This window comes from Camelus ferus, chromosome 2 (assembly GCF_009834535.1).
Source record: "Camelus ferus isolate YT-003-E chromosome 2, BCGSAC_Cfer_1.0, whole genome shotgun sequence".
Lineage (NCBI taxonomy): Eukaryota > Metazoa > Chordata > Mammalia > Artiodactyla > Camelidae > Camelus > Camelus ferus.
The window spans coordinates 64,023,652-64,049,997 of NC_045697.1; the positions used below are offsets into that span (position 1 = coordinate 64,023,652).

Here is a 26,346-nt window from a genome sequence, read left to right on the forward strand (position 1 = left end):
GCTCTGAATATTGATTTAACTAACTTATGATATCAACAAAATATGATATTTGGCTAAATGCATACCAATTTAACAAAAAAATTAATCTTTAGGACTATGTTAAGATTTTTCTCTAAGGTATTAATACTGGTGAACAGGCAGGTATAGAGCCAGATGTGCTAAAAGAACTAGGGTTGTGGTGGAGACTGGGAAAAAGGAGGTAAGGAGGATGAAACAAAATTTCACAAAATTTAAAATAAAAACAACAAGAATAACAAAATCTGCACACTGGGCAGCATCTGCACTCTGCTCAGTGGTATTATTAGCAGTTGGTACCTTTTGGTTATGAGCATTGCTTCCTGCCTTTGGGTACTGTATCTCTCCTTCTAGTCTAAGTGATCATCTGGTTGGGTAGAATATCTCAGTTGCAGCTTTTTCCCTTTCAGCACTTTGAATATATCGTGTCACTCCCTTCTGGCCTGCAAATTCTATACAGAGAAATTAGCTAATAGCTTAATGGGGATTCCCTTTATATGACTCTTTGTTTTTCTCCTGCTGCCTTTAGAATCCTCTCTCTAAATTTTGCAGTTTTAATCATGATATGTCTTGGTATGGATCTGTTTGGGTTTATCTTATTTGGAACCCTCTGTGTTTCCTATACTTGCATATCTGTTTCCTTCTTCAGGTTTGGAAAGTGGTCAGTCATAATTTCCTCAAATACATTTGCATTCCCCTTTTCTCTCTTCTTCTGAGAACCCTGTAATGTAAATGTTAGTATACAAATATTATCCCAAAGATCTTGTAGATTGTTTTCACTGTTTATTTGTCTCTTTTTCTGCTGTTCTGATTGGGTGATTTCCATTATTCTATCTTCCAGATCACTTAGGTGTTCTTCTGTATCACTTGGTCTGCTAAGTGTGTTTAGCCCTGATATTGAATGATCTATTTTTGATTGGGGTTTTTGTATATTTTCTAATTTAGTTCCTTGTTAAAGTGTTCATGGTGTACATCAGTCCTTTTCCCTGATTTTGTTAACATTTTAATTACCAATGCTTTGAATTCATTATCTGGTAAATTGTTTATTTCTGTTTTGTTTTTTTCAGGGGCTTTCTATCTCTCTTTCAATTGAGAGTAGTTCCTCCGCCTTTGCATTTTGCTTAACTTTCTCTGTATGAATTTAAGTAAAACGGTTAGCAATTGTAGTCCTGAAGGGATGATCTTATGTGGGAATTTCCCTGTACAGACTGCATGTGTACAAAGGCGGATCTCATGTGGACACAAGTCACATCTTTCCTCTGGGTGTGCTGGTGGCTATCACCTTGTTAGGAAATGGAGCTGGAGATGGAGGGGCTAGAGCTGGCACTGCGTGTGAGGCTGCTTCCCCTCTGTACAGTGACCATTACTGCCCTATAGGGGAAGGGGTCTGACCCCAAGTTAATGGAGCAGAAGTGTGTTTTCCCTCTCCACACACCATGACCCGTGCCCCAGAGACTGGGAGTGCTGTAGTACGTGGAGCCAGTGTGGGCTCTCGGCTCATGTGACCACAGAGGTCTGATGTGCTGCCTTTGCAGGCTCCTACAGGCCTGCTAAGAGGCAGCCTCTGGTGCAAGTCCCCTTTGTTCCACACAGTCAACCACTGCCCTCAACCTCTAGGCTCTGCCCACCCCAAGCACCCTGTGGTGGAATCCCACCTCAAGACAGGAAGTGTTACGTGGCCTCTTGGTGTGTATGTGGTCAGTGAACTGTGATGGAGCAGCCACCATCAGAAATCTGGGCTGTTTCTGAGGTGATGCCTGAGTAAGTGCCTACAGTGGCCACCACCACCCCACCCAGGCTCTGCTCCAGGACTGAGTCACCTCTGGGTCCCATGTTTGAGTCTTTTCCCACAAGTCATGGCTGCCCAAGATCCAGTACCATGCTGTAATGTGGAGTGAGCTGGGCTGGAGTGCCTAGTGAGACTGTTGGGAGAAACCTGGCAGCCACTAGAGCAGAGCTCTCTGCCCTTCCTTGAGAACAAGCTTTTATATGTATGGTCCTCACAAATGGAGTCCAGGCTCCCCACAGCCCTTCTGTTAGTCCCAGCGATCTTCCAACCAGCCCAGAGGGCTTGCTCCCCCATGTATGACAGGGCTGGGTGTCCAATCTGTAGCTTAAACTACTTACTCCCTGGAGTGGGTGTCCACCTGTGTAATTTCCCTGTTTATCAGAGTCCTCTCCTAGGGCACAGGGGCACAGGTCCTGACCCAATAGCTTTTCTTCCCTTCCTACTGGATTACATGTGTATCTTTTTTATAGCCTTGGTTACTCATAAGTCCTTCTGCCAGTTTCCAGTGAGAATTATTCCACATGTAGAAGTATTTTTGATGTTTTTGTTGAGGGAGGTGAGCTTCACATCCATCCTCTTACTCTGTCATCTTCATCAGAACCATCTGGCAACTTTTGAGTCTATGACACATCTATTGACTTGAAATTATTTTAACATGGTATATGATGGTATATGCATTCATAATCTCCAGAAGTTAAACTTGAATTTATATTGTGTTGACCTGCCAAACATTCATCATTATATAGATCAGTAAAAAGATAGATGATAGGCAGACAGAAGGCTGGATTTCAATGCTTGCATCTCTAGATCTAATCTTTACTTTTGCTCACTCTGCTCTGTGCCCTAGGACTTTGACTTGCATTGACTCATCAATGGGCTCCCTTGTAACTGATTTTCTCTAAGAGAAACAATAGAAGGATAAGATTAGAAGGGGCAAGGAAAGTGATCTTGGAATATTTATTTCCCTGGTGCCCAACCTGTAGAGACTCAGGAGTCTGGCACTTTGTTAGCCAAAGGTCTCAGCCCCTGTCTTGGCATTTAGTTCTCAGCTCTATCAACAGAATCCTCTTTGTCATCAGGTTCCAATAACTGTGCACTCCTTCTCAGCATAGAATGTTACAGGGACCCCACTGTAACTAAGCCTGGAATTCTGCTCTTTCCCTTGTACTTCTGTTTTGCCCACATATTGTAACTGAGTCTTTTTGACAGTTCTTCTTAAAGTATATTAATTTGAGTGTTCCATCTGTTTTCTTCTGGAACCCTAAGTACAATAGCTGGTTAGAGAGTTCTTAATCACTGGAATCCTCTGGTGCTAGTGGGATTTTATTTTTAAATCCCTGTTATGTCTACACCTGGTGATGTTTCCAATCTTTTAATGCATTTGTCTTCCATTTGATTACTGCATATGTTAATAAGTATAGCACTGAGAAGAACAGTTAATAGCCATTCTGTGTTTATTTGCTGTCAGGCATTACATTAAAAGGCTTGAGCATATTAACTCCCAGCAGCCCTGTGAAACAGATACTGTAATTACCCCCTTTAGAGATGAAGAAAGTGAGACTTGCAAAAGTCAAGTGACTTCCCCAGGGTCACACAGCTGATAAATGGTACAGTAAGTGAGATTTAAACTAAGGCAGAAAGACTCCATGCTTTTAACCACTGTACAGTATTGTGTAGTATTGCTGTATTTTACTAGGTAAGTATGACAACAGACAGAATAAAATTCATTAGGAAAAAGGAAGTATTTAGTACAACATAGTTGCCTACTATAGATGTCATTTAATGTTAAAATCTTCACCCAAGCTGAATTGTACTGGTAGTTAAAAAAAGAGTACACTTTGAACAATTTTTAAAAGAAATGTGAGATACTGTATCACACAGTAACAGAAAACACATAAATGGTGTAAAATTTTTTAAACCTAAAGAATTATAACTGACACTTAAGAAAAAAAAATCTACCTGTATGTCTAGAACTATTTAAAGTACTGTTTATTTAGGACCCATAGCAAAACTAAGTAACACTGACCAGAATTTTGTACAGAATTGGTGATCTGCTATCATATAAAGTGTGATGAATAAATTTTCTTGCCAAATAATCACTTAAAGGAAAAAAATGAATCATAAACTTGAAGTCTTATAGCAATAAGCAGTAATCTACATGGGAGTACAGAGTATGTAGTTTCTGCATAAAGTTCCTTTTCCTTTGTACTTATCCTGTCCAATTAAGAAATTCATAGGCAAAATTTGGGGGGTATTGATACCCCTCCCTGTATAACAAAAGCAGGGTGTCCTCTGGTTCTAGTTTTTAATTTTTCCCGTTGCATGTAGGTATTAGAGTAAGGATTAATTCACAACACAGGGATGCTTCATTTTATTGTTCTTTATTGTGCTTTGAAGATAATTGTGTTGTTTTACAAATTGGAGGTCTGTGGCATCCCTGAATCAAACCCTTCTGTTTTGGTCTGTTGGTGCTATTTTTCCAGCAGCATTTGCACACTTCATTTCTGTGTGTCACATTTTGATAATTCTCACAATATTTCTAACTTTATTATTATTATTATTTTATTTATTACTATTATTTTTATTATTACTATTATTATTATTATTATATTGGTTATGGTGATCTGTGATCAGTGATTGTTACTATTATAATTGTTTGAGGGTGCCACAAATAGGACCCTTAAAAGACAGCAAGTTTCACTGATAAATGTTTTGTGTTCTGACTGCTCCACTAACCAGCTGTTTCCTCGTGTCTCTCCTGCATCTCAGGCCCCCTATTCCCTGAGACACAACAGTATTGAAATCAGGCCAATTAAGAACCCTACAATGCCACTAAGTGTTCAAGTTAAAGGAACCTCTCACTTTAAATAAAAAGCTAGAAATGATTAAGTTTAGTGAGGAAGGTGTGTCTAAAGCCAAGATAGGTTGAAATCCAGGCCTCCTACATCAAACAGCCAAGTGGAAAAGTTCTTGAAGAAAACTGAGTGTTATTCTAGTGAACACACAAATGATAAGAAAGCAAAGCGGCTTTATTGTTGATAAGGAGAAAGTTTGGTCTGGAAAGAAGATCAAACCAGCCACAACATTCCCTTAAGCCAAAGCCTAGTCCAGAGACAGGCCCTAACTGTCTTCATTCCATGAAGGCTAGGGGAGGTGAGGAAGCTGCAATGGCAAAATTTGAAGCCAGTAGAGGTTGATTCATAATGTTTAAGGAAAGAAGCTATCTCCATAACATAAAAGTGAAAGGTGAACAACAAGTGCTGATGTAGAAGCTGCAGTAAGGTATCTATCTAGAAGATCGAGCTAAAATAATCTGTGAAGGTGACTACACTGAACAATAGATTTTCAGTGTAGACAGAATAGCCTGATATTGGAGGAAGATATCAATTAGGATTTTCACAGATGGAAAGGAGAAGTCAATGCCTGGCTCCAAAGCTTCAGAGAACAGGCTGACTCTTAGGGTCTCACACTGCTGGTGACTTTTAAGTTGAAGCCAATGCTCATTTACCATTCTGAAAATCCTAGGGCCTTTAAAAATTATGCTAAATCTACTCTGCCTGTTGTCTATAACTGGAACAACAAAGCCTGGATGACAGCACATCTATCTACAACATAGTTTACTGAATATTTTAAGCTTATTGTTGAGACCTACTGCTCAGAAAAGAAGATTCTTTCAAAATATTACTTCCCATTGACAATGCACCTGGTCACCCAGGAGCTCAGATGGAGGTGTGCAATGAGATTCATCATGTTTTCATGCCTGCTAACACAACATCCATTCTGTAGCTCACAGATCGAGGGATAATTTTGACTTTTAAGCCTAATTATTTAAGCAATGCATTTCATGAGGCTAAAGCTGCGACAGATACTGATTTCCCCGATGGATGTGGGCAAAGTCAATTGACAACCTTTTGGAAAGAATTCACTTTTCTAGATGCCATTAAGATTTGTGATTCATGGGAAGAGGTCAAAATATCAACATTCACGGGAGTTTGGAAGAAGCTGATTCCAGCCCTCTTGGATGACTTTGAGGGGTTAAAGACTTCAGTGTAAGATGTGACTGCAGATGTGGAAATAGCAAGAAAACTAGAATTCCAAGTGGAGCCTGAAGATGTAGCTGAATTGCTTCAAACTCATGATAAAACTTTAAAGGATGAGGAGTTGCTCCTTATGGATGAGCAAAGAAAGTAATTTCTTGTGATGGAATCTAGTCCTGGTGAAAATGCTATGGAGATTGTTGAAATGACAACAAAAGATTTAGATTATTACATAAACTTGGTTAATAAAGCAGTGGCAGGGTTTGAGAGGATTAACTCCAATTTTGAAAGAAGTTCTATTGTGGGTAAAATGCTATCAAATAGCATTGCATACTACAGAGAAATTGTTCATGGAAGGAAGAGTCAATCAATATAGGGAACTGTACTGTTGTCTTACTTAAAGAAACTACCACAGCCACCCCAGCCATCAGTCAACCACTACCCTGATCAGTCGACAGTTATCAACAAGCAAAAAACCTCCACCAGCAAAAAGATTATGTCTTGATGAAAGCTCAGATGATGGTCAGTATTTTTTAGCAATAAAGTATTTTTCATTAATATATGCACATTTTTAGACATAATGCTACTGCACACTTTAGACTACATTATATTATGAACATAACATTTATATGCCCTGGGAAATCAAAACATTTGTGTGATTCACTTTATTGCAATACTTCCTTTATTTTGATGGTCTGGAACTGAACCTGCAGTATCTTTGAGATATACCTGTACCATTATGTTCAGTTGAATTTATTATATTCAGAAGAATTGACTAGGTTAAAAATAGCTGTTCTTAAAGGGGCTGAATGAATGGTATTTGTGTTGGTATATTAATTGGTATAGCCACTGTTTAATAAGGTAGAAAACATAATAGTCTTCAAGCAAATGTTCAAATTATGTTCTTTAATGAGAGAAATTCTACCTTTGTAAATGACATTTGTATGAGAAATGAGCAAGAAGGTCATATAGTTAGATGACCTTCAGAGATGGTCCAAACAAAATAATTTTCAGTCTTAATTTTAGGCCTAGAATCATTGAAAGAGAGAAAGTACATGTTCTCAACTTTTCAAATGATATTTTTTAAAGTGCTTCTTAGTTAGATTGCATGGATCAGTTTTCCACATTTTCAAACGTTATTCATAAATTTTAGCCTGTTCTGAAACAGTTAAGAATTAAACATTTTCTTTAAGAAAAAATAAAATAAACAAACCTACAATAACAACAATAATAAAGCCCTTTACCACTGGGAGAGATCTGGAGGCCTTTCCTGTTTTTCAGGGTTAGGAAAAACAGCAGATGCTGTCAAAAATTCAAGACATGGGGCTTGGAGGCTACACCTGCTACAAACAGCACGACTGCTCATCCTTCCATTCCATTCCCCACCTTCCCCTACAGCACACAATTCTCTACTCAATCATGCATTTTATTGAAATACATATATATATATATATATCTCAGTGCCATCTGAATTGTGAATTCCATCTTGGATTCGCCTGCTGTAGAGATGAGTTAAGAAGTTAACAAGTGTATTTATTCTGGTTCCAAACAATAGCAACGTAAACCAGGAAGGCTGATAAGCATGTATCCTATTTCAAAATCTCCAGAAAATCAGTCTCTAAATTCTCTGTGGAGTCCATTCAGTGCTTAAACAGCCTTTACTGTCATGATAGTCTTTCTTATTTCTAGAATCTTCATAGTGGATCGTAAGCTCATTTTCTCTTGTTCTATCAGCACAGCTGAAAGACCATTTTCTAACAGTCCTTTCAGTTTAGTTTATATTCATAGAATTGAATTTTTCACTTCTACCTTTTCCAGAGTGCAATTGTTCCAGTTTTTTCTATTTGATATTTTCAACTCTTTATCACTAGTTGAAACTCTATCTTTTTCATATTTTTATTTGTTTGGATGACATCCAGAATTCTGAGTTTGGGTGCTGAGCTTTTTCTTATTGAGTTCTTTAATTTGTGTTCCATAATAATTTGTTTCCAGATTGCTATCCAAACCAGTATTTTTCTGAAATATTTTGATATTAATCTTTCTCCTCTGTGTAGAAGTTTTTTCTCTTAAGTACTTTATATTTGTGTCCCTTACCTGTTCCAATATACTAAAATAATTCTTTTCTAATATTCTAGTTATTTTCTCATATGTACTCATCTTAAAAGAGGTCTTTTAAATGTTGGTCTGTGACTGGATTGGTAATAAAATTTATCTCAAAAATCCTATATATGGTAAGGATCAGTGAATATTTGCTGAATTTGGTCATCCATGACATTGTTAGTAATTTTCTGAATTAACACATAAAGATTGTAAGGATGTATGAGACTCATCACGAAATTGTGACAGAATTGCATAATAGTGTCTGCTATCTACTCCCTTTTTTTCTCAGATAAGTATTTACTGAATTTGTGAATCAGTCTCAAGACTTGTTCTTTCTGCTGGCTGTCATCTACCTTCTCTCTACTTGCTACATTTTCCCCACTTTACTAAATTATTCATTCTATCATTAGAGATTAGGTTAGCACATAGCTTATTAAATCATTTTGGCTGTTAATTAAAATCCTGACCATCTAAAGCTATGCACAATTTAATGCTGTAAGAACTTTATCTTGGTGTGATTAGATATGAAATAAAATATGAGCTGTTAGTAGTTTTCTTATATCTATGTTATGGAACATAAGAGTTGTCTTTTTTTTTTAATGAGAACTCATAAATTTCTAGGTTTTAATAATTTTTGAAATTAAGAAACTTTATTTTTTAGAGCAGGTTTATATGTTCACAGCAAAGTTGTTTGGGAAGTGCAGAGAATTCTCATATACCCCCGTCCCCATACATGTACAACCTCCCCCACTATAAATATCTGCACCACAGTGGTCCATTTGTTACAATCAATGAAATTATACTGATGTATCATTATCACCCCAAACCATTCATTTATTGTAGGGTTCACTCTTGGTATTGTACATTCCAGGGGTCTTGACAAATGTATAATAACAGGTATCCATTGTAATATCATACAGAATAGTTTCACTGTCCTAAAAGTCCTCTGTACTCTGCCTATTTATATCCCCACCCCCTGTAACCCTTTGTAACCATTCATCCTTTTGTTGTTTCCATAGATTTGTCCTGAATGTCATATAGCCGGAATCATACAGTACATAGACTTTTCAGATTGGCTTCTTTCACTTAGTAATATGCATTTAAATTTCCTCCATGTATTTTTATGGCGGCAAAGTTCATTTCTTTTCTGCATTGAATAATATTCCATTCTCTGGATGTACCAAAGTTTTTCCGTTCATTTACTGAAGGACATCTTGGTTGCTTCTGGGTTCTGGCAATCATGAAAAAGGCTGTTATAAACACCCATGTGCAGGTTTTTTGTATTGACATTAGTTTTCAGTTCATTTGGGTAAGTACCAAGGAGCATAGTTGCTGGATTGTTTGGAAAGAGTATGTTTAGCTTTTAAAGAAATCACAAAAATAACTTCCAAAGTGGCTGTACCATTTTGCATTCTCACCAGCAATGAATTAGAGTTCCTGTTGCTCCACATCCTTGCTGGCATTTGGTATATGAGTGTTTACAATTTTTGCTATTCTAGTAGATATATAATAGAATATTCTAGTATTCTAGTAGTAGTGGCATCCCATTTTTGTTTTAATTTGCAATTTCCTCATGGCATATGATACCATCTTTTTATAAGTTTACTTGCTATTTGTATATCTTCTTTGGTGAGGTATCTGTTAAGTCTTTGGCCCACTTTTTAGTAGGGGTGTTTATTTTCTTATGGTTGAGATTTAAGAAGTTTTTGTATATTTTGGTAACAGTCCTTTATCAGATGTGTCTTTTGCAAATATATTTTCCCAGTCTGTGGCTTGCCATCTTACTCACTTGGCATTGACTTTTATAGACGTTTTTAATTTTAATGAAGTCCAGCTTATCAATTGTTTCTGTCATAGACTGTGCTGCTGGTATTTGCAAAGTCATTGCCGTATCCAAGGTCATATCGGTATTGTCCTATGTTACATTCTAGGAGGGTTTAGAGTTTTGCATTTTACATTTAGAGCTCTGATTCATTTTCAGTTAAGTATTGTGAAGAGTGGAAGGACTTGTTGCATGTTGATGTCCAATTGTTCCAGCACTGTTTGTTGAAAAGGCTATTTTTGCTCCATTGCATTATCTTGCCTCCCTTGTGAAAGATCAGTTGACTGTATTTATTGGGATCTATTTCTGAACTTTCTATTGTGTTGCATTGTCTATTCTTTTGCCAATACTACACTATATTGATTCATGTAGCTTTACAGTAAGTCTTAAATTTGAGTGGTGTCGTTCTTCTGGCTTTGTTCTTTGCCTTCAATATTGAGTTGGCTATCCTGGGTCTTTTGCTTCTTTACATAGATAAACTTAAGAATCAGTTTGTTGATATACATAAAATAACCAGCTGGGATTTTGACTGAAATCTATAAAGTTGTGAAGACACCTTGACACTACTTGAGTCTTCCTACCCATAGACACGGAATATCTCTATTTGTTTAGTTTTTCTTTAATATTTTTTTCAAAGGTTTTTTTTGTTTGTTTTCCTCTTAAAGATTTTGGACATTTTTTTTTAGATTTGTACCTAACAATTGGGGGGGGGGTAAATCATGTAATTGATAATGTTTTTAATTTCAAATTCCAGTTGTTCATTTCTGATATATAGAAAAGCAATTGACTTTTGTACATTGTATCTTGTATCTTGCTAATCACTTATTAGTTCCACTTTTTGTCATTTATTTTAGATTTTCTATATATATATCATGTCATCTGAGAGCAAAAACAGTTTTATTTCTTACTTTCCAATCTATATTCCTTCCCCCCACCCCCCGCCTATTTCATGTCTTACTGCACTAGCTAGAATTTCAGGTATGATGTTGAAAAGCAGTGATGAGAAGTCACATCCTTATCTGTTTCCTGATCTTAGTGAGAAAGCATCAAGTTTCTTACTATCAAGTATGATGGTAACTGTAGTTTTTTTAAATCACTAAAAAAAAATCAATTTGAGGACACTCCCCTTTTCCTAGTATGCTTAATTTTTATCATGAATGGGTGTTGGCATTTATCAAGTGTTTTTTCAGTATCTATTGATATGTTCAAGAGATTTTTCTTCTTTAGCCTGTTGATATGATGGATTACATAAATTAATTTTCAAACCACCCTGCATACCTGGGATAAGTCCCATATAAATCTTTTTATATTTTGTTGGAATTTGTGAAGAATTTTAGCATATATATTGATGAGAGATATTGTGTATAATTTTTTTCTATAACATCTTAATCTGTTTTTGATATCAGTGTTCTGCTGGCCTCACAGAATGAGTTAGGAAGTATTTCTTCTGCTTCTATCCTCTGAAAAATATTGTAGATTATTGGTATAATTTCTTCTTTAAATGTTTAGTAGAATTCATCAGTGGATTTGTCTGGTGCTCTCTTTTTTTAGAAAATTATTAATTCTTGATTCAATTTCTATAATCAATATTGGCCTATTCAGATTGTCTGTTTCTTCTTGTGTAAGTTTTGGCAGGCTATGTCTTTCAAGGAATTAGTTTATTTCATCAAGGTTGAATTATTTAATTCAACAAATATTGTCAAATATATAAAATTTACCAGTTACCATTCTAAGCCATGGGGACACAGAAAACAAGAAAGACACTGCCCCTGTATTGAAGGAGCTTACATTCTTGTGGGTAGAAATAGATCATAACTAATCAAGTAATTAGGACATTTATATAGAGTGATATTTGGGGGTAATAGAATGATATAAGGTAGGTGGTTTTTATTTCCTTTTATGTAGAGTTCAGAGATGAACTCTTAAGGAAGTGCATTTATACTGAGACCCACAAGACAAAAAGGAACTAGTTTTTCAAACTGGAAGATCTGTGAGTGAAGTAGTCAAGACAGTGTAAACACCAAGTTAAAGGCTTGCTATGGAATCAACTTGGCACATCTGAACAAAGCAAAGAAGGTCATATGTGTGGAGTGCACTGTGCAGCTACAGTTATGTTTTGACATCTGTGACATGAATATGAAATCCCTGATAATGAATTTCTAGTTTCCCGTGAGGCTCAATCAATCATTTCTAGAAGCTTTAAGAAAAATATTTTCTACATATATATTCAGGTCATTCAGACATCCTAGAGTAGACAGCATATAATTATTCCTTAAATAATAAGTACAATAAAAGTTATCTATAAAATATATAATTTTTAAAACCAGATTCAAATTACTTTATTTCAGTATATAAAATTAATGTTATCTTTTATGTTATTAATTCAGCACTATAGAGCAGGTACTATAGTCAGAATTTTCCATGGTTTATCTTATCAACTCCATAATACTGATAGAAAAATGGAGTCAATGAAATTAAAATAACTGGTCAAAGGCCACATCATGTAAAAAGGTAAACATAGAATTCTTACGTTAAGCAGCTTGCTTTTTTAGATCCTTAATTTTTAACTTCAAAGCTCTTGCCCCTCCAATATGATAAAAAAAAAAAAAAACCCATAAATCAAGGTAAGATAAGTGATTACATTGTCAGAATTTGAAAATTCTTTATTTTGTGACATTTAACCTAATACTAAGATATTAAACCTGATTGTGTATTTTCACTGATGCTATATTATAAATTATATTTTGGTGTATGTGGGTTGATAAATTAATTTTATTATAAATAGGAACCAATCTGCACATTTTTCTCAATTCTTCTGTTATAGATTTGCTAATGGAAATCAATATATTTATTTGACATGTATTTTATAGCTAGCTTTTCTATTATCTATCTATTCCATTAAATTTATGCTTCTCAAACTGAAACACTCTTTGTTCTGAGATATTGATGATATTCTTTATGATCCCTTTGAAGTTACTTCAGGATGACTCAGGATGACTCATTTTATATATATTTATATATCACATTTTCTTCAAAATTTGTAATTTATATTTACAATAAATTATATTATTGGATAAAATGCAAGTTATAAAAGGGTTTTAAAATAAGACATTTCAAGGAAATTTTATTTGTGTTATAGCCAGTTTCTGGTTGTTCCAACTCTACCTGAAAGTTTCACTCTTTTCTATCATTAAGTTTATTTAGAAGAATTTGAGAACTACTGCTTTTAGAAGTTAATTTAATCGTGATTTACATTACTGAAGTTTTACAAACTATGAAAAGATGAAGTGCTGAAGCTCAAAAATAGTAACATTATTAACCAGCCGTGGTTAAGTTAGTGTATAGTATGTCTTCTCTCATTGTAATTTGGATGAATTGAACGACTAATCTAGGACTAGTATTTACATACCATATTTAGGATATATGTAAATAATTTATCAATAAAATATTCAGACTAGCTGTATTAAAGTCTCATTTACTAGCTAGAAAACAATGCAGCGGGCAATATAATTCAGCTATAAAACACTTACATTAATGGTATGTTTTTTTAAAAGAAATGACCTTAATTCTCAGAAACAGAAACAAAACTAACCAAAGGAAAGCTATTTGGGATAAGAACATACTTTAGAAATCCTATCTCCAATAAGGTTTTGTCCTACCTTATTTTTATAATTTGTGTTGTCAGCCTGCCTTATTTTGCATAGCACAGTAAAATAGCATCTTGTACTCATAGAGCATGTTTCACCAGAAAGGTCAATGGACTTTTCAAACTCATTAATTCTTACAGCATCCCTAGGGGTGTGTAATATATTATACAGGTGAAGAAATTTAAAGCTGAGATTTATGAACAATACTGCCCTGTCACGTTGAAATGAAATGACCAAACCTCAATGAGCCCACTGTAGGTACAAAAATAAAGATTTAACTAATGTGAATATTATTTGGGGAGTGGGAGAGAATTCAAATAAATATCTTCAATTAAATAATGTTGGGAAAAGGAAAAGGTAAATAAACAATTAAGTGTGCTTCTGCACATAGCAAACAATTCATTAAGGAAAACAGGGTATTTGCAGTCATTTTAACTTAATGTTTTGGGAAAAAATAAAAACCAGTTACTGCTAATTCTGGTTTTGATCTAATTTGGGATACTCGTTGAGGGTTAAACATGTAGCTTTTAATTACTTTTACTTAATATTGCATATTATCCAAATTATCTGTAAACTTTCTATTAAAGAATATCATCTATTCAAAAGTAATGAATCTACCCTTTTACAAGGAAGTGGATTATCAGTGAACTTACAAAGCACAGTGAAAATTCTGGTCCGAGGAGTCATAGGCAATTAGAGCTATACTAGAATAATTTTTTATTAAAAGCAAAAGAAACGTGTATTCAAATACACATTAATAATTAGTTGATGAAATATGCTATATCAAAAGCAATTCTGACTTCATGATCTTAGGAGAGTTATGGAATCTACCAGCTTTCCTAATTTAAATGAGAATGCTGTCTAAATATTGTATCAACCTTCATTTACTTTTAAAATAAAAAATGCACAGACAGTAGGCATAAATAATTTAGATAATTGGTGTAAATTCATATTAAAAGGTACTTTGTGGAAAACTCTTGGTTTCTTTTGATATAAGAATTGTATAAAGTGATTAAAATGTCCTTTTCTCATGAATATGTCAAAACAGCAAAACCACAGGCATTTTAAGAAAGCCATTCCTGAATCTTATTATTAGATTATACTGAGTCTTCTATCAAATATTTTCAACATTTTTATAAATAGTATCCTCTATTTCTACTGGCTATATTAAATGGCAGGAAAAATAACTATTTTTTTTTCTATGACAGTTGCCTAAGATTTTTAGAATTAAGTATTAGGGAGAAGAAATTACGCTCAGAAATCTCTTCTTGCCTCCAATGAATAAGCTGCAGAATGTATAGGGGGTAAAACATTGAGGATATTGTTCAAGGTTACATCAGACTCCCTAAGTGCTGGGGCTGTCTTCAGGGGTGCTCAGTTTCCCTATGTACAAGCCTCTATCTACTTCTGTCAAATAGCAGGGGTTTAGCATTTTATCTAACAGCTGTGTGGATTGAACACTTTGAGCCTTGTCACTTGAACTTGTAAGGCAGTCCTCCAGTGTTCTTACTAAAATGTTTTAGCAACATCGCATTTATTCTCTATGTATTTTTTAAATATATTTTTTAAATTCATCAAAAATTTACTGAGTATCTTCTATGCATCAGGTACCATGCTAAACTGGAAGCTCAAGTAAACTAGACACTGCCCCTACTTTATATAGCTTTCTTCCTGATAGGAAGATAATGAGTTATTTTAAAGAAATGACAGTATTTATTACTGTAATAAATACTGTAATAGCAATTAGTACAAACTGATATTGGAGTAGAAAGAATGGGATTAATTTTGCTTGGGGACACTGGAGAAATCCAGTGATGAGGAAATATTTGAGCTATGTCTTAAAGCATAGATGAGTTCCTAATGTAGTAAAAGAAGGTAAGCATTTCTTAGAGAAAATATGGTTTTTTCAGAAGCCTAAAGGAGTGAAAGTGAGTAACATGTTCAGGAATTTGCAAGTAATACAGTGAAAAAGTTTTGTAAAGATTAAATAAGGTTGAAACCCATCACTGGCAGTTTTTATATGGCTACTTTCAGGGAAGAAGTCGTCAAAGTATTTTGATTTCATTATTTTACCATATAAGTTTTTTTTTTTGCAAATATAAACATTTATACATTTATTTACATGAACTCCTGATTTGATATACTGTAGTCATGGTAAAACACACAAAAATAGAAATTAATAGGATAATGAAGCTGGCGTCATAACCTTCCCATACTTCAGACAATATTACAAAGCTACAGTAACAAAACAATGTGATACTCGCACAAATACAGACATATGGATCAATGGAACAGAATAGAGAGCCCAGAAATAAACCTACACACCTACAATCAGTTAATATTCAACAAAGGAAGCAAGAATATACAATGGAAACAAGACATTCTCTTTGGCAAGTGGTGTTGGGAAAGCTGGATGGCCGCATGCAAATCAAAGAAGTTAGAACATTCCCTCACACAAAATTAAATTCAAATATAAGACAAGACACTATATATCTCCTAGAAGAAAACATAGGCAAAAATTCTGACATAAATCATAAAAATGTTCTCCCAAATCAGTCTATCAAGCCAATAGAAATAAAAGCTAAAGTAAACAAATGGGGCTATTTAAACTTATGTGTTTGCACAGCAAAGGACACCATAAACAAAACAAGAAAGCCTACAGAATAAGAGAAAATATTTGCAAACAATGCAACTGACAACAGCCTAATTTCCAGAATATATACATACATACATATGTGTACATAAATAGTTCATACAACTCAATAACAAAAAAACAACCTAATCCAAAAATGAGCAGAAGACCTAAATAGACATTTCTCCAGTGAAGACCTACAGATGGCCAAGCAGCCCATGAAAAGATGCTCAGTATTGCTAATTAACAGAAATGCAAATCAAAAATACAATGAGATGTCACTTCACACTGGTCAGGATGGCCGTTATTAAAAAGTCCGTAAACAATGGATACTAGAGAGAGTGCTGAGAAAAGGGAACCCACCTACACTGTTGCTGAGACTGTAGTTTGGTGCAGCCACTACGGAAAACAGTATGGAGAGGCCTCAAAAAACTAAAAACAGACTTACCATATGATCCAGCAATTCCACTCCTGGGCATATATCTGGAGGAAACTCTAATTTGAAAAGATGTATGTACCCCAATGTTCATAGCAGCATTAATTACGATAGCCAAGACATGGAAGCAACCTAAATGTCCATCAACAAATGACTGGATAAAGAAGATGTGGTATATATATAAAATGGAATATTACTCAGCCATAAAAGAGAATGAAATAATGTCATTGGCAGCAACATGGATGGACCTAGAGATTATCATACTAAGTGAAGTAATTCAGACAGAAAAAGACAAATAGACAAACAAATGAAAACCCCCAGTTCTCAGCTAACTCCTGGGGAGGAAAAGAGTAAATCCCTACATCCAACCTCTCTGTGGCTGCCCAAAAAACTAGCATCTTACCAGTATTGAAGCTCTGATTAGTTGGGATCACTCCAGTCCCATGAGGGAAAACAGAGACAGCAGTTTGGGCTGGGTAGATGCCTAAGATCCTCCCTCATGGCTCAGCACTGAGTAAGGAGACAAAACCCACAGCTTTGTTTCTTCCTGAAAAGAGAAAGAGTTGGTAGGCACCTCCAGAATCTTTAGCAGAGCTGATTGGTGGAGGTCTTCCAATCAGTTTGTGAAGATTGGGAGACATGCCTGTCTTGTCTAAGCACAGACTTTAAGGTACGGAGTTAAGGAAAATAATTAGACGAAGATGTTCCAAGCAAAGGAACTTAATAAATAAATAAATCTTCATAAACTGACCCTTTTGAAATAGAGTTATGTGACTTACCTGGTAGAAAATCAAAATAACTATCAAAGATGTGTATCTAAGTCATGAGACCAGTGCATGAACAAAGTGATAATTTCAATAAAGTGAGAGATTACACAAATAGTCTCTGACAAATGGTATTTGGGAAAACTGGGTATCCACATGCAAAAGTATATAATTGGACCATTATCTTACACAAAAATCAATTCAAAATGGATTAATGACTTAAATGTAAGAGCTGAAACTATAAAATTCCTAGAAGAAAACAGAGTAGAGCTCATATTGATTTTGAGTGATCTTGGATGTGACCCCAAAAGCATAGGCCAACAATCAAAAATAAACAAGTGGGAGTACCTCAAGCCAAAAAGCTTCTATACAGCAAAGGAAATAATCAACAGTGAAAAGAAAACCTATGGAATGGGAAAAAAATTATTTGCAAACCATAGATCTGATAAGAGGTTAATCTCTGAAATATGTAAGGAATTTCTATAACTCAGGAGCAAAAAATGAATAACCCAACTTAAAAAAAAAATGAGCTAAAGACTTGAATAGCCATTTCTCCAAAGAAGACATACAAATGGCAAATGGGTATATGAAAACATGCTCACTGTAACTAACTATCTGGGAAATGCAAATTGAAACCACAATGAGATATCACTTCTAACCTGTTGGGATGGCTATTATCAAAAAAGCAAGACAACATGTATTGGTGAGGGCCTGAAAATTTTTGAATCCTTGTACACTATTGGTAGGAATGCAAAATGATGTAGCCACTATGGAAAACAGTATGAAGCTATTAAAAAAATAGAACTACATATGATCCAACAATCCCATTTCTAGATATTTGTCCAAAAGAATTAAAATCAAGATCTTAAAGAGATATTAGCATTCCCACGTTCTTAGTAGACAAGATGTAGAAACCTAAATGCCTATACGGGTGAATGGATAAGGAAAATGCAATATATACATACAATGAAATACTATTCATCCTTAACGAAGAAGGGAATCCTGCTGTATGTGACAATATGAATGAACCTTGAAGACAGTATTCTACGTGAAATAAACCTATCACAGTAAGACACAGTAAGATGATTTCACTTATATGAGGTATCTTTAATAGGTAAATACACAGCATCAAAGAGTTAAATGGTGATTGCCAAGGGTTGGGAAGGTGGAAAATGTGGAGTCACCAATCAACAGGCATGAAGTTTCAGTTAAGCAAAATAATTTCTAATTATTTGATTTCTTACCTTGGATGAGATTATCACTTTATTTACCTCATCATGTGGCTATCAGATAGTTCACTGTAGCAGCATAGGTGTCAGCTCCACATTGCTTCTAGGATACAGTGATATGTGCAAGTTTATGTCTGTTCAGTTAAGTATGTGTCATGTTATCTCATATTAATTAAACTAACAGAATTTGGACACGTGCCCTTGTCAACCTTTCTGTGCCTCTCACTATTTGCTGGAGACACTTAAAGCATGTAGCAAAATGAGTGTTACGTAAAGAGATAAAGTAAGGATTTGGGGCACCAATCTTCATTTCCTTCTCATAGTATAAAAATAATTTAAAATTCTAACATTTTCTTTCTTTCCATACTGGGTCACCTTGAGCACCGTCCAGGGTTCCCCAAAGAAAAAAGCCTATGTAATTGGCTTCATACTGTCAGCTGTTCTGTGATTCTTTTGGCTATCGAGTGAAACAAGGTCTCGTATTCTGCAAGGTTCCTCTCTTAAAATGTGGGAAATGGTTTTCCCCTCAGGAATATTTTTAACCTTCTTAGCACTGGGCTTAATACTTGAGTTTACTAAAATGGATTTGTTAATCCATCTGTTCCTTTTGTTTGAATTCAGGGGATTAGACATTACAACTCTAGATTCCTTTTTATTTATGAATTTATATTTCCCAAAGAACATATGAAAATCAAAGTCCAGTTATTGCCAAGGGAGAATCTAGTTGCTTTGGAAAATTTTGCAAATAAATTATTAAAACAATGCTGAGTAATACATGCTTTAACCAATTCTAAAAATAATAATATCATGCAATCATTCTCATTCATGTTATTTTATGAACTATTATTGCATCTTAGACCTTTAATACAATTTATACATTTTTAAACTGTCATATTTTAATATTTCTAACAGTTATAGACCTAAATGAAAATGTCTCATTCTATCACTCTGTGTTTTGACCAGTGGGTATCATGAGCAAAAGTATAGGAAGAAGGAAAGACTGAACATGTAAAACACCAAAATATAACAAATCAAATATTGACAATATTATTCTTGGCAGCAAAAATTTTTACTACCTGTAGAAAATCAATTGACAGAAGGGTAGGTGAATTGTTGGAGGGATGAATATATAAGTAAATGTTGTTCAAAATCCTAGATGCATATACTCTAGGCACTCAAATTAAAAAGAAATGTTTCATTAAAAAAAAAAAAAAGTCCCATTTTCCTCACTGGTACCAAAGCAAAATCAGTTACATAATTTATAAATTCACACCAGAAATTGACACATTATAAACTGACTATACGACAATAAAAACAAAAAGTTCAGTTGTTCTCATTTAATTTCTAGTTCTTCCTCGGTTTAGAACAATATTTTTTGTTCTTTGTACACTATTTTTGGAGGCAGTTAAACAGAAACATTTGAACAATATTACCCAATATAGACGATTTGTCCTTTGAAGCTTAGTGGCCTGGCATTGATACTGGGTTTGAAACACAGCAAGTGATTAACAATTATATGTTAGAAATATACCTTAATATCACTATTCTTTGAAAACAAAAACCAAATACTACTCACAAGTGAAAGAACATTTGTTCATTTTTATCTGGATGGCTAGATCAAAAGCTTCATAAGGTCAAGTAGCAGGTCATTTTTGCTCCTTGCCACATGTTTAATGCCCGACACGGTGCCTGGCAAAAAGTGGCCACTGGTGTAAATTTATTAAATGAAGAAATGCCTAGGCCCCAAAAGTAAATGAAGTAAAGGATTCCACTACTCACATTTAGCCCACTTTTCCTGTGGACTGAGCACGTCTGTAAACCAGTCCAGTCCTTTTATTCACGTATTCATTATTTCAGGTTACTTCACATGATACCTTACAGAGGTAGCAACATATTGTTAGAAGTAAAGAAAAAAATAACATCTTCTAATTTACATATTACAGGCATAGTGCTAGTACTCATGAATTTTCAGGGACTTTTACAAATAGTTTATATATGAAAACTACTTATTTCAAATATGAAAATAAAACTATATACATATATAACTTAACAGTTTAAATATATGTATCTGGGGGCCTCCAAAACTCCAAGTCATCTCTCTCTTGGCCTATGGTAATTGCCTACTAAGTCTTCTTACTCTAACCTAGTAGATCCACTTTCTATACAGGAGCCAATCATTTTTTCCAGTGTGTTGGGTCTTATCGCATCACTCTTCTGCATCAAGTTATCCTTTAATACAAACAAAATTGAAGACAGTCTTTATTATGAGACTGCATGAGTGGCTTCTGACTTCTTTTCTGACCTTGTTCTCTGTGATCTCCCCCCACTCCTTCCTCAGCAAACACACTGGTGTCCATGTTTGGCTCTGAGGTCTTTAACAGTACTATTTGCTTTTCCTGGGTTTTTTTCCTCCTTAGATGGTTATATTGCTGACTCTACCTATAATTTGGATGTTAAGTTAAAATGCACTTCCTTTGAGGTGATTTCTCTGCCAACTCAACTGAATTAGTACTTACCCCTTCATTTAGTCATTCTCCAGCTCATTTCATTTGGTCACTTTCTCCATAGCTTTTAGCAATGCAGGAATGTATCACATATAGATTACCCTTAGTCTCCCCTACATGGAATGTAAACTCTAAGAGGGCAAAGTTTGGTCTTGTTCGTAATTGGTAAAATACTGCCTAAAATTTAGTAGGTGCTCAATAACTATTCTTTATCTAAAAAACTGAACAAATAATAAATGGGTTTTAAATTCTGGCCACAGTATAAGAGTATTTCTGAGTTTTAGGGGGCTTTTTGGTCGGTTGTTTCGTTTTGTTTCAGTTTCTGTTTATATACCTACTTCTAAAATTCTCAAAAGGAGCATTCTGATGAACATATAATCCTTACAGAGCTTTCTTCCATGGGATATAGCATCAACATAATTTAAGTATATATTTAGTAAAATTATTTTTATAGCCATATTTATTTGTCTGATTATATAGTTCTACATCTCATTTTATTTGACCTCATTAGTGCAGTCTCACTGTTTATTTAAGATTGGGCCACACTAGATCTCATGTATAACAGGGAACTGGTCATTTTAGTGAGAACTGTACTGCACTGAAGATGTTTGAAAACATCTAGAAATAGAGTTAATATTACTTCAACCACATTTCATCAAAGTTGTTTTCTTCTCTCTGCCACTAAATTTCAAAATCATGGGTTTTACCCTTGCTTTTAGAATTTTTTAAGATATTGAAAAGTTAAGATACCATTATTTTCCTGAGACTTTCTCTGAAATAGTGTTTTTCAAGATTGGAAACTCTTTTCCGTCTTTAAAAATTCTTAAAGTAGAGCTTACGTAACTCCCCCCCCCCGCCCCATAGTCTGTATTAAGTATTATTGTTTTCAGAGTATTCTACTTCAAGCTGTTCCTTGTGCCCTATATAGCATAGAGGTTTCTCTTCTTTCCATGCTCCTCCTCTTGCAAAGAGAGCAGCTGTTGTCCTGTAAAAGAGTGCCAAGTTTAATCTCTAAGCTCCTGGAGGCAAGACAGGCCCTCCTGAAGGCCCTCATTTCTAGAAATCTGTGCCCCAAATTGGCAAGAAAAGACCTTGTTAATTTAAGGGTGCCTGAGTCATACACCAAATTTATCCTACTTGGCTAGGATTAACTATTTGCCCAGAAGCACAAACTATAGTAACTGGAACTCAGTTAATTGTGCTGCCTTTCATATAAATAGAGTCATGCAGAAGTTTGATTTAGAGGTCTCAGAGAGACCAGGGTTCAGATCTATTTTGTCTTGCTAAGTGTGGGGGCAGAACACACACAGCTCTGAAGTCGCCATCTGCTTCTCTCTACCACACACAAAAATACACAGCTCTCTGCATTTATAAACATTTACCTGATATACATGTATATATAGTCATTGATGTGAGCAGGTGTTTCTTTTTCATTTGTGGAACTCTCTATTCAATTACATTTCACACACCTGAGCAGAATATAGATTTCTTGATAACAGAAATAAGATCACAGTTTCACCTATGTGTAATACTGACACTGGTAGTAAACATCCTGATAACAGGTCCTCTGCTATGTACTTTACGTAGGTCATTTAAGCTCTGTAACACTCTGAGAAGTAAGGATTAACCCTATTTAAGAGGTAAGACTACAGAGTCTTTGACCCTCTAAGTAACTTGTCCAAAGTTATGTAGCAGAAATTATTCTATAGCCAAAATATTAATTCAGCACTGCCTGATGCCAAGTGTATGCTGTTTCTACTATGCTAAATAGCCTGTCAATAAGTGACAATTCACTTGACTTGAGCTAGTATATATAAATTACATAGTTCCTCATCCCCTAGTAGGAGCCCCAGATCCATCAATAGTTCTTAGAGTGACAGGTTTCAATAAATCGTAAGATCTTATTTAAAGCGATAAAGAATCACATTTCATTTTTAAAATATGTTCCTGATTATTATGTACTTATAATACATTATATGAAAGCATATTATACATTTAAAAAATAAAGTCTACATATTAACAGGTATACAATATATAAGAACATAAAACCCCAAAAAATGTTTTGAAAGAAAAGTTTAGGACTTCACCTTAAAAGTAATGTAAAATAAAATTCTGTATAATAAAGATTTTCAGAAGAATGATACGAATTATGAAATGAACTAACAAAGGATTTCATGATAGTCAATCCATTTTCTTAGGTCGGGTAGTTTCCAGTTTTCTACTTCTGGAAGCATTTATCTTTCTATACAACTTCCTATACTGTGTTCATGAGCCTTTGAAACAATCGAATTTATAGTCTGGAAAGTGAAGCTATCTTATTATGAAATAAAATTGCTAATCTAGAACATATTTGCAATTACATAATATCTTTTATTCTGTAATATATATAGTTTAAGAGTTGAAAACATGCTGTGGGTTTAGTCCAATCCACAAATCATTACTGTACTTCCAAAAGATTCTTTATATTCAAATACAGAACATGTTAAGTATTCTGCATAGAAATGAATACTGAAGAGGAAGTAATTTTGCTTCCACATAAAGATTATTTCAAACTTATTTCCTGTTAACCATATGCCTACTTTAAAGAAAGAAGAAGTGACAATTATATGCCTGCCATTTACTCAAAAATTGCAGTGCACATGTTTTCAATTATACTTTGCAATGTAATCAGTTTATATGCTTTGTCCTTTATGTCCTTTATTTTCTCTTCAGCTGCTTTGCAGAAGTAGAAAACTGGAAACTACCCCATCTAAGAAAATGGACTGAATATCATTTTACTATAAACTTAGTCAGATTCCCAAGATGGTCTTAGTATGGCAGAGATATTTTGCATAACTTCATTGAGATCATGAACTGATTAGTACTCAAGGAAAATGAAAGGGTTGAAGAATTAGATATTCTCTTTTCTCACGTCATACATGTAGTTAAGAAACGATACCTCATTATTCTTTGTGAAGATGGCATAAGGTGAATGGGAAAAATAAACAACAGCAATGATTTATTATTAAAGATATTGTAACAGTTATGCCCTTGAATCTGTTTCTCAGATAAAAAGTGAAATCTCCTGTTCCTGAAATCTACATCTCCCACAATCAAAAATTCACTTCAGCAAAAGCTGCATCTATATTAGCATTTCAGTGGTGGCAATTTTCATTGTATTATTCAAATCACTTTAATCTCCCTCTTTATTTCAGGAGGGGCAGGATCAAATTATATGGGATTGACACTTTCTACGAAATTCATAGAGCTAAACAAAAATGTCAAGATAGAGTCATCATGAACAGTTTTTTTTTCTTTTGTGCATTCCTAAGGGGTGACCACACTGGTTAGAAATCTTAAATGGATCCTATGACCCACTGACCAAAGTCCTTATGAATATGGCATTCATGACCTACATTCTGATCTCATCCACACTTTACCACACCTGTCTTTCCATTCAATATAAACTGCACCTGTATGGATGCTTAATATTCCCTATTAGCCCTTGCAGTCCCTTGTTTTATTCCACGTTATTGATGACAGTGTTACTACTTCACCATGGAAATCCTTATTTCATTCTCCATTCACCCAGATTTTCCACCACCACAAAATCCTCATGTGATACCCTCCATAATATCTTTCAGATCTCACTCCTTGAACCTGCTGAAAGCAACATTGCATACTCCTGTATCTTCATCACACCTTTTATTATTATTACAGCTCTTGTTAGTTTTCCTTGTACTCTATCTGTGCACATAATTACTTGAAGACAGGGACTTGCCTTAGTCATCTTTGTATTCTTTCAGCCCTTAGAATGGCTTAAAATATTGTAATTTCTCAAATATTATTTAATTTAATCTTAAATAGTTCTTGAAAAGCTGAGGTTAGACTACCTTTGTTATTCTAATTCTAACGTCGCAAAGCAAGTAAAACAATGCTTTTTGAGTAAGTGCCTAAATACTGAGCAACTGGGGCCTCTATAGTCAAAAGAGTTAAAGTAACCAGAGTGCTTGCCAGTTGGGGTGATACGAATAAAGACCTGCACCGTTAACCTCGTTCTTGGTGTATCTGGCCAGGTTTAGTGGCTAAAAATAGTAACCTTATGACATTTCTTTTTATATTCAAACTTTTTTTAAAAGATAACTTTATCAGAATGCCTAAGGACAGATAAATTTCTTACATCATATTAAATTTTTTATATCTGTATACAGTTGACCATTGAACAATGTGAGAGTTAGGGGCACTGACCCCCTGAACAATCAAAAATACTCATATAATTTTTGATTCCCTCAAACTTAACTACTAATAGCCTATCATTGACCATAAGCCTCACCAATAACAAATACTCAATTCACATATATTCTATATGTTATGTGTATAATACTCTTATAGTAAGGAAGCTAAAGCAAAACGTTATTTAAAAAATCATAAGAGAAAATACATTTACAGTAGTACTGTATTTATTGATACTGTAAGTTTACATCATCTATTCACAAGGTGAATCATCTGTCACTACCTACATCAGTATTGTCTTATATGATAAAAAACACTAATATTCTATGTATTAATAACACTAGACATCAAAAATGGAAAGATAGTGTGAAAAAGTTTATATTTACTTACAGGTGTAACGATTTAAGCACTGTTATTAAAAAATATGATTGCTACATGGTAGCCTAGCCTATACACTAATGAGTAAATTGTTATAAAATGTTTATCGAATACAGTTTTACAGTCATATTCATAATACAATATTGGAAATAAAAAAACACTTACCTGTGAAAATAGATTGGATAGCTGTTTTTACAGTTATGAGAGGGAGAGGCATACATGGTAATGGAATTCTTAGAAAGCAAAGTCAAAACAGAAAATTAACGGGTTATTAATTTCACATTAAATATTACCTTATGCCTATATAAGGAGGACTCACCTCTATATATATCTTATGCATTCATGACATTTTCATAATTTTTTGATATTTCAAGCCTATGCAGTTTATCATTAAGTTATTTCAAATTGTCCAAATCTCAAAAATTTTTCCAATGTGTTTATTGAAAAAAATCTGCATATAGTGGACCTGTGCATACTTATTGTTCAAGGGTCAACTGTAATACCTTTACCATAATATTCCTGGCGTAGTGCACTAACATATTTCATTCTTTACATGTTGACAAAGTACTATGTATCAGCTCTATGCTAGGCAGTGAAAATATAACTGCACAACATAAATGCAATTACTTTTCTTGTGGTTTCTGTGATCTGGTTGGATATAAAGAGTAGGCAGAAAATTGTATCACTGTGACATGGCTGTCATGTTTATATGAGATACCATCAGAGCATTAAGGCACTTAATTTGAGGAGTTAGACAACGTTTCTTGGAAGAACTGATGTT

The 26,346-nt window shown here is 34.4% G+C and overlaps 1 protein-coding gene and 1 long non-coding RNA gene across 10 annotated transcripts in view; one reads left to right on the plus strand and one right to left on the minus strand.

Moving 5' to 3' along the window:
- CCSER1 (coiled-coil serine rich protein 1) overlaps positions 1–26,346 on the plus strand; it is a 1,107,668-nt gene that overhangs the window by 1,049,712 nt on the left and 31,610 nt on the right. The gene's annotated exons all lie outside the window — the stretch shown is intronic.
- LOC116657479 lies at positions 599–24,935 on the minus strand. Its single transcript, XR_004312586.1, has 4 exons — positions 24,924–24,935; positions 20,799–20,804; positions 7,645–7,650; positions 599–721 (listed from the first exon to the last, which is right to left on the minus strand). It is a non-coding gene; the product is annotated as an uncharacterized LOC116657479 (long non-coding RNA).